Genomic DNA, 14,829 nt, shown 5'->3' with positions numbered 1-14,829 from the left:
AAACTGCCAATTTTTTTGCAGGGAAAATTGCTTTCTCATTGTGAACAGTATACAAATGGAAATTTGTGCATCAATCCATGTTACTTTCATTACAAATAATGATGCATCCATATGTTTGAAGAGATGGCCTGAATCTCTCAAATGTAACAGCCCAGATTCTGAGATTGTAACGATGATGAAACTGTTAGCGTTCGTTGTCAATATAACTGTGCAACCAACAGAAACTTCTGGCATCTGCAGTTAAACAGGGAAATTAAGAAGTTGCTGTCAGTGATTCTGTGCTCCTTCACAAGGTGTGCTTTTGAAGTCTCCAATGGTTAAATTAACAAAGATCAACGTACTGGTGTGCACTGGGGCTAGTTGCTCACTTGTTACAAATTAAACTCGCCATAACATTTTATGGCTTGTCTGAAGTGGTGCTAGGATTCTGTTTGCCATTCATGCATATTTAATATAGCCAGGAATCTACCGGTAGGAAATTTTTATATGGAAGAAACTTACTGTGAGACCCAGGTATCATATTTTTCACATTTTCTTCACATTTATATGACTTTAAAATTTTGTTCAGATAATATATTTTATGTGTGTGTGTGTATATCACTTTTTCACACTTAGGTCACGTACTGGAACTGTGAGGGTGAAAAACACCTTTTCCACTCATGGCGCCAATGTTGTATGCTTTATATGTCATGAGAGTCTAACACAGGAAACAACAAAGAGGAGTATGCCAGCTTGCCCGCAGGTTGAGCAGGAGGAACGTTTAGCCACCCCAGAGAGTGCATGGGAGATGATGTCGGAAGAGTTGTTTGTGACGAGTCTATGCTTCAGTAAAATTAAATCAGCCACATTCTAAGTCTTGCACTGTGTTGCCAGTGGCTATGAAGGTAACCACAACACTCATATTTTAAGCATGTGGGCCATTTCAGTCAGGCACCGGTGATGTGTGAAACATCACCCAAAGCACTGCAAGGGCCTACATTCACCAGGCCTTGGATACCATGTTCTGTAGGGCTTCTGAGTTCATCAACCTTGACGTGACCCCGAGTGGCAAAGGGAGAGGACTTTCCCATTCTATAGGTTTGCTGGCTCACCCAAAGTGCTTGGTGGTATCGATGAAACCCATATCCCATTGAAGGCACAGAATGATGCACCTGTTACATACATAAACAAGAGGGAGTTTCATTCATTAAATGTGATGATCCTTTGTGAGCCCAACTGCAGATTCTGAATGTTGGTGTAAATAACTGGGGAAGTGCTCACGATGCTTTTGTCCTCCGGCACTCAGACATGCATGGCACCCTCAGTAGATTGCAGCAAGGATCTGGATGGATGATGCCCACTGAAGTCGTGGATTATGACACCCTACCACAGGATCAATAGTGAAGCACAGGAAAGATATGACTGTGTACATGTATGCATGCACCAAGTGGTGGAGAAGACGATTAGGGGCTGAAATGCTTGAAGTGCCTGACAGGTCAGGAGCTTCCAATACTCACCTGCCAAAGTGGCGAGGATTTGGTGGTCTGTTGTGTATTGCACAATTTTGCCTCATGGGAAGAACTCGCCCTTGGCAGATGAGATTCTGGCGGAAATGAATGACATGGCAATCCCAACACTCTTATTGCTGGTGTTACGACTGAGGCGCGGGAAGTGCAGTGTTTGTTCTACTTCCACTTCTCCACGGGTCACAACATATATTAAAATTTTTTCCCACTTACCGATATGGTCAATCATGGCTCTATTTTTATCCCACAATAAAACACACCAGCCAGGTTACTTTAATAAACAACACAATTATCAGTTTATTATAAAACAAGACTTAACCAGGATTGAAGTAAAGCATAAACACACAGATTGAAATATAAAAGTTCCCTTTTTACCTTCGCCTACTCTCACTCTCTCTCACACACACACACACCGGTTAACTGGAAAAATAAAGGGATTTTTGTTTTTAGAGCTCTATTACAGACAAAAAAACACTTGGGTTGAATACGTGCTCATTCTTGAAGAAACAGCAGATGAGACACGTGTTCCAAAACTGGCATACAATCTGTCCCGAGTTCACGCGGACGGGTCACTGGGATCTTTAATAACAGTTCTTTTCAGACGGCATTGAGAATTAATTTAGCAGCCTTTTCTTCAAAGACAGGAGACAAGATGAGTTGACACAGTGGACATCTTGGGGTCTTTTAGAGAGGTGCTGGAGAGCTGAGCTGGATTGTGATCTCCTTCCTTGGAAGTTCTCTCCATGGAAATTCTCTCCTTTTTTATACAGTTCAACCCTAACTCAAAACAATTCAAAAGCAAAATTGACAACAGGGGATCAACCTTTTGACTTCCATTAATCTTGATCTGTCACTTTTTAAACAACTTCTCCAGGTGTCCAAAGTTCTCTGTTATTTATTGAGCTGGCAGTCAGGCAGTTTCCCGGAAAGGCTTGTTGTTGTTGCTGAAAGTCAGGTGGTTTCCCGGAAAGGCTTGTTTTCCTCACAAAACCCCTCAGTGCTCTTTGTAAAAAAAACATTTCCAGAGACTGTTTTTCAAAGCCAAATGGCCTATTCATTTGAAAACACCGAAGTTTAACATTTCTTCAATCTTTCAAAAATGAATCTTCAAAAACTATATCTAACAAAATCTAGAGGCACTTTCATAACGCTGCGGCCATGCGTCATGGACCACCCGAGGAAGCCGCGGCTGCTAAGGCCAGGACAATTAGAGAGTACCTGGTGGATCATGCATTTGGACGGTGATGAAAGTAGCAAGATGCCTCCTCTCCTCCCGCCCCTTTCACACCTGCACACAAGAGCAGGCAAGATAGAAAGCGAAGCAGTGAACTTTTATTGAAGCAGCAAATACTCATTGCAAGACTTTAAACAAACATTGAGGTGCTTAGTGCAAGACTTTAAATACTAATTAAGTTAAGTAGCCATTTGTTACTTTGTTCAATGTTCAGTTATAATATTAAAAACGGTTGATAAATTTTTTTTAATGACCTCAGACTAAGACTTAAGTACAGTAGCAACAAAATCAATTATAATACAAACATCCATAAATATAAATCTCAAAAATAACACATTTCAAGAATGGCTACCATTTTTTAAAAACCTGATGTTCCCCTCACATCGGTGCCTAAGGGTCACTGTGACAAGGTATGAGTAAAAGAAGGTGGAGTCTGCAAGAGATGTCACCCTACTGTCTCCCTGTGACCTGACCCTTGTGCCAAGTGCATGGCCCTTGCGGTCTTCTCTGTTGACCATCAGCAGGGAACTTGGAGCTGGGGTGCTGCTGCTCAAAGGCGATACTGTAATGAATTGTATCCTTTAGAGGCACAACTGCTGGCTCGTGAGTCTCCACTGTGTCTGTGCTGGGAGCCAGCAAGGGGGATGCTATAGGCATCATCTGTATTATAGCCATACCTAATGTATGCACCTCTAATGCTTGTATAAGTACCTGGCTAAGGTTATGCAAATTATCCCCAATACGGGAAAACTGATTTTGAAAATAGTTTGAAAAATAAGGACCAACTGATTACTAATAATCTTTATAAGAACATAAGAAATAAGAGTAGAGCATTTGACCCTTCGATCCTATTCCGCCATCCAATATAAAGATGGCTGATCATCTACACGGTCTGATTATTAAGTGTCAACTGATCACTAATGCTCTGTGTTTATGGCCAATAGATTACAAAGTTTAATGCCAAAGTCCTTCATCGCCGTCTCACGAAGACAAGACCGTCAAGGTGCCTATCATGCTGACTCACCAATATTCATCACACTGTTCCAATAATTAAGTCCTTTTCCAACTCAGTATCTATGTGGAAATGATGTCTTCCCTGTCTTACTGGAGACTGGGACACATCTATTGAAACTGTTAGCGGTCCCTCAGCCGCCAACAGGTCAGACTCACTTATTACATTGCCTCTTACTGACCCCATGGCATCAGCTTGGTGGTTGCCTTTAAAAGGGCAGTTATGTGTGTCTTATACAGGGACCAGGAGGCAGAGAAACGGCAAGCTGAGGTTAGTCGCGGTCTAACGCCCTCCTCCTCCCCCACAGCAACACCCTGAAAATGCATTGTGGGGGCAGGAATAACGATGCCACTTTGCCTACCCTTCCGGCCAGGGTGCAAATCCTCCTTTTTCTCTGGACGCCATCCCTGTTCTTCCTCCTTCTCCACCTCATTTCTCTTCAATCCCCGCCTCAGCAGCCATGGACTTGCTGCCATCTGCAAATTCAGTTTTGTCTGTAGAATGCCTCAGATTTAAAGGCACGCAGTTTCCTTCCGCACAGAGACTTTGATGTAATAATCAGCCTGATTGCACCAAATATGAACGTCTAATGCAATGGGCAACATTTGAAAATGGAGCCACAAGTTGGGAACTATTGCTGGATCTACCCATGCCTAACTCTGATTAATCTTGGTAGTTTCTCTTTCACTAAAAAGCAGTTTCAGACGTTTGAGTTGCACAGTGGGTTGGAACACAGTCTATACCGTTCCTGAAGAACGTCTTTAGTGTTAGAAACTCCTGCTTGATTTAAGTTTCTAGAGCAACATGCCTTCAGATTTGGATGTAAAGATGGTAGGGGAAACAGTCCATGGCATCCTTAAATTTCACAAGTGAGCAAGCCCTGATAGCTCGGGAGTAATTAAATCAGTCCAAATTACATCTGGCATAGCTACCTTTTCTCTGGCTTTAACCTAAGGGTTTTAAAAATTCTATTTTTTACATAAAATTCCACCCCCACCAAGAATTTAATGCTCTCCGTTGTGGCGGGTTTAGAGGTGGGCAGAGCACAAAATCGGGTGGGATGGTGGCGCGGGCTTCCTGCAACCATCCTGCCTCGAACCAAAATTTAGTTGGCTTTCCCACCCCAACACCAATTGAGTCCCTTAACTGGGTAATTAATCCCCAGTAAAGGGCTTCATCCCGCCACTGCTGCAATTAGCTGTGCAGTGGGCGGCCCTGTCGCCGCACAAGAAGTGCAGCAGCTAAAACTGTGCAGATTGTTTCCTGACTGCAGGGTTGGGGGGGGGGGGGGAGTTGGTGGGCGTCCCTGAACTTTAATACCTGAACAAGGGACCTGGCATCTGGAAGGGAGAGGCCTGCTGAGAACCATTCCCCTGCCCTTGCTAACAACCCTTCCCCCACTGCGACTCCCACCCTGCAAGATGCCTCCCGCCCTGACCTACCTGGCCTGGGTCCAGTGCCGCCCCTGGGCCTCCGTAGGTGTTCCTCTGGCAGCAGCCACTGCCTCTGCACTGGCGCTGCTCAGTGAGCTGCCGGCAGCTCTCCAAGGGCGGGACTTCCAGTGACTGGGTCCTTGATCCTGTGGGAGGCCTGCCGCTGTCCACTTAAGTGCCTGATTGGCACTAGATTCAGTTGGCCTTCCGGAGAAGAGGCGATGTGGGGATCTTGGAGTTGCTTTTTCTGGATGTTGAGACCCCTGTCACAAGCATAAAATCTCAGGCTTGGTTTTCTTTTGGGTAGCAAATTAGATAAAGACTAATTTTCCTCTCAAATTTAAGAGGGGGGAAAAAGCCTGAAATTTCCTTTTTGTTACCTAAAATCATGTTTGGAGATGCCCATTGCATCTGCAATGTCCAGGTACATGTTGAAGGATTTTGATAGTTGTCGTGTTTGACTGGTCAGTTTTGATTGCTTGGGCCTCCGGGTGGAGCTGCTGAGCAAGAGTGGAAGTGTGGGAGCTTTCTGGAAGCTTCCGGGAGACATTTTGAATCTCTCAGATGCAGGCTGCTGTCAAGACATGTGCTCCAATCTGTAAGGCCTTTTATTGTTAATGTGCTTTAAATAAATCAGTTGATTATTTAACACAGTGTGATATCTGCATTGCTCAGATATGCAAATATCGAAATTAAACCCAGTAACCCAGCGTAATTACAACAGTGATTACAGCGATAATGCTATTAACAATTGGGTATTCTGTACAATTATCATAGTATACCATTCAAACCACGTACTGCAAAATCACATTTTAGAATCAACTGTTGTATATTTCAGTAGTACTTAATTGTACATTGTAGCATTAATACCTTGCAGTTCATTCACAAATACTATAAATGTCTTTTACTTATTATGGCCAAGTAAGGAGGGGTCGAAGGGCTTCCCTCGTTTCCTCTCCTTGTTTGACCACAATTCTGACCAATTTAGTAGGTATCTGATTGGTTCTTGTTATGATCATAGCAAGTAAGTAATCGGACAGGTTTTCTTGAGTTAACAAAGAAAGAGGTTAACGTTATTGTACCTAAACCGAACTAATAAAATAATGCGCCAACTTTCATTCTCACGCGCATACACTAGAGGTTTACATACACGCAAATAGGTTACAGAGTGGGGAAAGGTAGATTGGTTGAGTTAGAGTCCATAAAGGTAAAAAAGGTATACAGTCTGTGAAGTTTGGTGATTTGGCCAGACTTCTAGCTGAATTCAGTGGTCCTGAGGCTTTTCGTTTGAAGAGGTAGATGACCCGTTCGATGAGTCTCTTAGAGATAGCGATGTAGATGAGTTCTTCCAACAGGGTTTCTGATTGTAGCCGGAGTATGCAAAGGTGGTCAGTCAACAAGCAGGATTTGAAAGCTTTCAAGCTGGAATGGAGAGAGAGAGAGGGATCCCCACTTAGGGTCGGCTCATGTCAGAGTCCAGTTGCTTCTCCTCTGCTGCAGAGAAAAGCACCAGCTTAAAACCACAGATGGGGAGGGGCTTGCCACATGACAGTCACTCAGTCATTCAAACATAGCAGTATTTCTCTGCTTGCTGAGAGAACAGGTAATTCCTTTAAACTTTGTGGGTCTTGGTACTTGTTGGGAAATTAGCAGACATTTTGTCTCTCTCCTCACAGCCCTTTTGCAATGTAGGATACAGTGTAGCAAACTAGGTGATCATCTTAAGCTGAAAGGATGACTTTGCTGGCAGCTTGTCTTTTTAAAAATGTCTTTAAAAAAAAATAGAAATTCAGATCTCCAGCCAGTGGACCAAAGAAAATTATCAATCAACAAAACACATTGGTGTAACATATTGCTAAAATAGCTCGGTTGTAAAATGTGATCGGGAAAGCTTGCGTTACTTTTGAACTTCCACTGAAGCACATGAATGCAGTGTCTTGTGAATTGTGTAAGTATTCCTGAATACAAGGTGTTCAGGAAAGATATGAAAGGAAGTAAAGAGGGTGGATTGGCAGTATTGATTAAGGAGGGCATTACAGTGCCGGAGAGAGAGGATATTCCAGGAGGGGTCAAGGACAGAATCTATTTGGCTACAGTTAAGCAACAAAAAAGGTAAGTTACATTGCTCGGAGTTATCTATAGGTCACCAACTGGTGTAAAGTATGTAGAGGAATAAATTTGCAAGGAAATTATCGAGTGGTGCAAGAATAATCGAGTAGTTATAATGGAGGACTTTAATTATCCAAGCATAGACTGCAATAGTAGTAGTGTAAAGGGCAGAGAGGGGCAAGAGTTCCTAGGGTGTATTCAGAAAAATTTTCTACATCAGTATGTTTCCAGTCCAATGAGTGGGGAGGCACTGCTGGACCTGGTTCTTGGGAATGAGGTGGACCAAGTGCATCAAATATCAGTAGGAGAATATTTAGGGGACAGTAATCATTGTATCACAAGGTTTAGGTTGGCAATGGAAAAGGACAAAAAACAATCTCGAGTAAGAATAATTAACTGGGGGAAAGCCAGCTTCAATGGTGTAAGAATGGATCTGGCTGAATAAATTGGAATCGAAGGTTGGCAGGAAAAACGGCAGCTGAACAATGGGCTACCTTCAAAGAAGAGATAGTTCGGGCACAGTCAAGGCATATTCCTTTTGAAGGGGAAAGGTAGGTTTAACAAATCCAGAGCTCCCTGGATGACAGAGGTAGAGATTAAGATGAAGAAGAAAAGTGTGCTTATGACAGATATCAGGTGGATAATACAATGGAGAACCAGGCTGAATATAGAAGGTTCAGAGGGGAAGTGAAAAAGCAAATAAGAGAAGCAAAGAGTATGAAACAAGACTGGCAGTTAACATAAAAGGGAATCCCAAAGACTTCTATAGGGATATAAATAGTAAAAAGATGGTAAAAGAAAGAGTAGGGCTGATTAGGGACCAAAAAGGGATTTACAGGTGGAGGCAGGAGGAATAGCTGAGGTGCTAAATTAATACTTTGCATCTGTATTTACTAAGGAAGAAGATGCTACCCAGGCCATGGTGAAAGAGGAGGTAATTAATACACTAGAATGGTTTAAAATTGATGAGGAGGTATTAGATAGGCTGTATATACTTAAAGTTGATAAAGCACCAGGACCAGATGAGATGAAAGAAGTGAGAGTGACCATAATTTCCAGTCTTCCTTAGACCCGGGGGGTAATACCAGAAGAGTGGAGAACTGTTAATGTTACACCCTTGTTCAAAAAATGACGTAAAGATAATCCCAGCAACAACAGGTCAGTCAGTTTAACTTTGGTGGTGGGGACTGGCACTAGGTGAATTGCTCATTCGGACAGCCGGCGCAGACATGATGGGCTGAATGGTCTCCTTCTGTGCAGTAATAATTCTGTGATTCTGTAATCCTGGGTAGTCATTTGGTTTAATTGAGTCTAGTCAGTCTCTTGAGGTTAGTGATGTTCAAAATTAAAAAAACTGAGTTTATGATTTTTAGTTCTAATTATCACCACCCCTTCCTCCTAATTTTTGATTAAAAACTGAAAGAAAACCCCAAAACAGTTAGTGTTCTTAAATAAAGATAGACTTTATAGCTCCTGACTGCCATCCTGTTGGTCACCAGTAAAAACCATTTCTCCATCTGACCAAGTGGATATCACACTTTGTGTAAGAGAAATTTCCCGTTAGCAGTCTTCTTTGCAAATTCCCGGTTTGAACCGCTGTTCCCTTGTCCGACTCTTGCACGTTAATTTAAAGAAACATTCCCTTAACATCAAGGCAGTGTTTGACCAAGTGTGGCATTGAGGAGCCCAAGTCAGTGGGAATTGGCGAAAACTCTCCACTGTGCAATCAAAAGGAACTCCTGTTGTGATGTCCTGGAGCTGAGATGATTGGCTTCCAAGAGCCTAGCACAATCATCTCAGCACCAGGATTTCACAGCAGGAGTTCCTTATGGCAGTTTCCTAGGCCCAACCATCATCCCTGGCTCAACAATGATCTTCTCTCCATCATAAGGTCAGAAGTAGGGATATTTGCTGATGATTGCTGTTACGACCAGGTGAGAAAGAGGTCTAGGGGTCCCTTTCAGCCTTCACCTGTTCTAACTGTAACAGGGTTTAATTTTAAACACACCGTGTTTTTAAGCTCCACCTTGGTGAATCCTTGTTCACCGCTTTCCAATTATAAGGCAAAGAAACCAGCATAAACAGACTTTCTTAGATTTAAAGAAGAAAAGTTGAAATTTATTAAACTTAATCTTAAATCTAATTCGGTTGACGCCTACAGATACATGACATGCCCACGTTAGCATGCATACGCGATATGCACATGCAAATAGAGACAAAAGAACAGAAGAAAAATAAAGTGGCAAAGCTTGAGGCAATATCTGAAGTTGTTGTTGTTACGGTTCTTCGAGCTCACTGTAGAGTTCTTGATTGTAGGTAGATCTTGCTTTTCATTGGGGCCCAGTATTATTCTTAAACCTTGTTCACTGTTGGAGACTTTTCTCTTTTGGGATTCATGTGTCTTCAGTGGGTTTTGGAGTTCCGTGAGAAAGAGATGGGAGCAGACAGGAGAGGCTGTGGCGAGCCAGCCAGGAGAGGGCTTTTCAATCCAGGAGCAAACAGCATTCTGCAGGCTCTCTGTTCTAACTGTACAATTCAGAAAAAAACCCAGACTGCCAAGCAGGTTAGTCATGTGACTAACTGGTTTGACCACGTCTGTTTATGGATTGTATTGGAGCAGGGGATAGCTCCTTTGTTCCAAACACTGTCTGTTAATATACAAAAATGTCTTTCCAGCCAGCGGCCTGGCAACCCCTTGTCACAGGCCTTTTCTTTTTCCCAGCAACAATTTGAAATTTAATGTCTGAGGCGAAATTAATGTGCCTCATTCTTGGCAGGTGGCAGCCTGCATGACAATTTCACAGTGTTTAGTTCCATTTGCAATCTGCAGAGAATGAAGCAGTCCGTGCACACATGCAGCAAGACCTGTGCGACAATCAGACCTGGTCTGCTAAGTGGCAAGTATCACTTGTGCCACCATCTCCAATAAGAGAGTGAATACCTCCACATGACATTCAATGGCATAACTATTGCTGAATGCCCAGCCATCAACATCCTGTGGGTCACCATTGACCAGAATATTAACTGGACCAGTCACAAATACTGTGATAAGGGCAGGTTAGAAGCTGGGAAATCTGCAGGGAGTAACTCACTCAAAGCCTTTCCACGATCAACAAGGCACAAGTCAAGACGTGCCTGGATGAGTACAGCTCCAACAACATTCAAGAAGCTCAGCACCATCCACGTCAGAGCAGCGCACTTCATTGGCACTCCATCTACCACCTTAAACTTTCACTCCCTCCACCATCGGCACACTGTGGTTGTTGTGTGTGTCATCTGCAAGATGCACTACAGCAACTTGCCAAAGCTTCTTCGACAGCACCTTCCAAACCTGTGACCTCTACTGCCTAGAAGAACATGGGCAGCAGGCACATAGGATCCCCAACCCACTGCAGGTTCCTCTCCAAGTCAACCATCCTGAAGTGGAAATATATTACCATTCCTTCATGGTCACTGTCAAATCCTGGAACTAACCTAACAGCACAATGGGTGTACCTGCAGCAGTTCAAGACAGTGGCTCACCGCCACCATCTTCAGGGCAGTAAGGATCAGCAATAAATGTTGGCCTTGCCAGTGATGCCCATATCCAATGAATGAACTTAAAATGTTATTGTGTATACTTCTATAACATCAACTCTCGGGTGCCTCATTTCAAGGATGAAAAGCACAAGTGCTTCCATGATTTCAGAATTTGCTGCTACTGGTCTACGTTTGAGCCTGTTGTTAGTAAATTGGCTGGAGCTGGTGTACGTGGGTAGTATTCTTTGTGTGTGGGATGTTTATTTGTTTTCTTGTTTTCAAATCAAAATTTTGATCAGTCAGGAAGTGAATGGTTGAAAAAAGTACCTAGTTTAATAAAACTATTTAAAAACTGGCATTAACAAGTTATTTGATCTCTTATAATCGATTAGCAGATCATGTTGTAATAAATTTAGTGTTTTACTGTTCACTCACTGAGCTTTCTGTTGTATAAGGTGATTAGTCTGATTTGTTGCTTGGTGGTGATGTTTTGAATTCCTGGGGCTATTTCAAATTTAAATATAATCAACATTCCTGAGAAAGTTAGAGAGAGCCTGTTTCCATAGTACTGTGATGGCTCAGTACAGAAATATAACTTGCACATGCAGCCCAGATATGGCATTGATGAAATATACCTGGTGCTTCAATTTTGGATAACGGGCTGAGAGATTTGTACTAATTGGGGTCATGGGTTTTTGTACCGTGAGATAAACTGGTAATTAAAATAACTGGTTTATCTCAGTTGCGGTTATATACAGAAGGATCTTGGGTAGTCTATCTGAGTCATGTTTAGCTGGCGTGAGATTCCTTGAAGCAATCACAGGGTGCAAGGTGTTCCTCTTTCTAATTGATGGTTAATAGAATAATTTTCAAAACCTCCCGTCAATAGCTTAAGTATGCTTAGGTCATGTGTTTTTGTGCTTTCTTTCACAGTCTCTCTCGCTCACCTCACTCTCTCTCTCTCTCTCTCTCTTTCACAGGGGGCTTCATGGACCTGGTGGTCTTGTCTTACTCTTCTCATCTGATTTATGAAATGTTTTCGGTTTAGTCGGGAAATACGTGTCACTCTGAGAAATTAGTGACAAGGGATCATTAATTTAAAATGATCAGAATGGAAGGATTTGAGAATTTTTAAGATACATGTTGAGAGTTATTGAACCTTGAACTACTTTAGCACAGGGAGTTATTGAAGTAGATGCTATCTTATCTTTTTAGGAGAAAGTGGATAAATATTTGAAACTGAGGAAGATCATAGGAAATAGGAGCAGGAGTAGACTATTTGGCTGTGGATAAATGATAAAAGGCTGTGGGCGAGAGTAGGGCAATGGAATTATTTTTGGATTGCTCTTGCTAAGAGCTGGCAGTATGGGTCACATAGCTCCCTTTTGTGTTGTAAATCTTTCTGGTTGCTGCTCTTGATCTCTATCCATTGTCCCATGCAGTGAAGTCTGCCTGTGACATTAGGTGAGGTCATAATTAAGCAGTTCGGTACAACTTATTTGCTACTTTTTTCTGATTATTTGCAAATCTAATGCACTGATGCTGCTCCAATTTGGGGGGAAAATTGGTGTAGGAAAGTAGAAATTTCCTTGGCCAATGGATGGAGCAGAGCAAACACATAACTGCTCATAAAATTATAAAGAGACATTGGTAAATGAGCTAAACTGTGGCAGATGGATTTCAATGAAGCTAAGAGTGTGGCCATCCATTTTGGACTCCAAAAAGATCGAGCTGAGCATTCTTTAAATGGTGAAAGGCTCAGGATAGTGGGGGTCTAAAGAGATTTTGGGGTCTAACTACACAAATCACTAAAATGTAGCAGTCAGATACAAAACCTCATCAAAAGGCTAATGGAATGTTAGCCATGAGAACTAAAAGGCTAGAATTTAAAGGGGAAGAAGTTTTGCTACAGCTATACAAGGTCCTGGTTAGACCACACCTGGAGGACTTTGTACAGTTCTGGTCACCACACCCTAAAAATGATGTATTGGCCTTGGAAGGAGTGCAGCTCAAATTCACTGGAATGCTGCAAAGATTAGGTTATGCAGAGAGATTGTATAAACTAGGCTTGTATTCCCTGGAATATAGAAAGTTAAGGGGTGATTTGATTGAGAAGTTTGAAAGGAATTGAGAGGGTGGATTGAGAGGAACTTTTTCCATTGGTGGGGGGAGTCCAGGATAAGGGAACATAACCTTAAAATCAGAGCCAGGCTATTTAGGAGAGAATATAGGAAACATTTGATCATACAAAGGATGGTAGAAGTGTGGAACACTCTGCCACAAAAAGCAGTACATGGCTAGCTCAATTAATTATTTTAAATCTAAGATAGATAGATTTTTGCCAGACAAAGGTAAGAATGGATATGGAGCCGAGGAATGTGGATAGAGTTGTGATGCAGATCAGCTGCAGTCTCATTGAATGGCAAAACAGACTCAAAAGGCTAAATGGCCTACCCTTGTTCCTATGTTGAGTGATTCCCTCTGGTTTATTGTTACTTGCAAAAAAGAATTCAGATGTATCCCTATTTATTTAGTTACAACCACGTGGTGCGACATGGGTGGCTCCCATTGTTCGACACCCCACCTGACCGCGACAAGTGTATTTGCATTAGGGTTTAGCCCCTTGGTGTTTTATTTTTTCAAATAGACAGCGACAGTTTTTTTTGTAGGTTTTAAGAAACAGAAAATCAATTGTTTACTGGTTAATTTCCCTTATCCCAAAATTGTCACAACCACCTCCACTCACACATTCGCTCACACACACGCACATGAGAAGAAACCGATAGAGAAGGGAAAAGAGAAGGTGGCTTTTATTGGGGGGAGAGGTTACGATAAACCTGTTGAATTCTCTTGGAAATCAAGTTCTCAATGGATGCAGACCTAAGATGAGTATAAATTTCTCTCTCTTGATTGAAGGTTCGGTTGAAGATGGTGAGTTACTTCTAGCTCTCACTGCTATGTAATGTGGATGTTGGATTCTGCAGCAGGACATATGCTTTTTCTGGCTCGGCCGGAACGCAAGCTGTTAGGATGTTGCTTCTTTCTCTCTCTTTTTTTAAGGTAAAGCTGTCATCTCTCACCTCTTGTTAGGAGACGCTCTGGTTTCTTCCCCATGGTGATTGCACAATGGCCCAGGACGTGGTTACTTCACACCTTCTTTGTTTCAGAGGAAGATATTCAATTCTGTAATGTTTTAGGATGGTGTAGTGTGGGTTCACTTGACACCTCTTAGCTTTGAAGATTTGTCCTTTGTCTTTATCAGACAGTTTGAATACACATACCCTTTATCTTCGGTGGCCATTTTGGATCATTGTTCACATTTAAAATGAAGGTTCATTTGTTTTAAAGACCAGGTCAATTTTTCATCACTCTTCAGAACTAGTCTATGATTGGTGTATTATCATACTTGTGGTGTGAGTGACAATTTCAAAAAATAAAAGTGACTAATATCTTGTTTTTCGCCACCTTCGTTTTTGTGAAACCTATGGATATTGTCATTTGCACTTGGTGGGAATTTCTGATGGAGCCTAGATATCCCCGATCCTTTGACAGTGCTTCACAACTGTGTTGGGAATCCCCTTTAAGAGTTGAATGTTGACAACTTTTGAAACAAACGGCTATTAGTAATGGGACATTTGTGAGAAACACAAATATGAAATATCAACAATCAGTAGGCTTCACAATTACATAATTTACAATCTGAGAAGGGGAATAAAGTCATCTATATGAAGAAAATACATTAGACGGATACAGTATCTATCTGCATTTGAATCTCTGAAGGATATTGTATCTTTCAGGTGGCCAGTTTAGAATTTGTTAGTCTAACGTACTGATTAATCGGACCGATTTTTGAGCAAACAGTTTCGTTTAGGTTACAGAAGGTAGATTGTTCTCTCTCGTGGGATGGTGGTGGGGGGAGTGGAGGTTAATGGTCAATTGACATTGGCATTTTCTTAGTACGTTCATTTTTTTACGGGAAGGGCAACAATCAAAATGCTGTGGTATTGGGAAAAAGGA

The 14,829-nt window shown here is 42.0% G+C and overlaps 1 protein-coding gene across 1 annotated transcript in view; it reads left to right on the top strand.

Moving 5' to 3' along the window:
* Nucleotides 1-14,829, top strand: part of LOC137383600 (endonuclease/exonuclease/phosphatase family domain-containing protein 1-like) — a 182,937-nt gene that overhangs the window by 12,500 nt on the left and 155,608 nt on the right.

Source organism: Heterodontus francisci, chromosome 2, assembly GCF_036365525.1.
Source record: "Heterodontus francisci isolate sHetFra1 chromosome 2, sHetFra1.hap1, whole genome shotgun sequence".
Lineage (NCBI taxonomy): Eukaryota > Metazoa > Chordata > Chondrichthyes > Heterodontiformes > Heterodontidae > Heterodontus > Heterodontus francisci.
The sequence above is the reverse complement of the archived record's forward strand: the minus strand, read 5'-3'. Positions and strand labels throughout refer to the sequence as shown.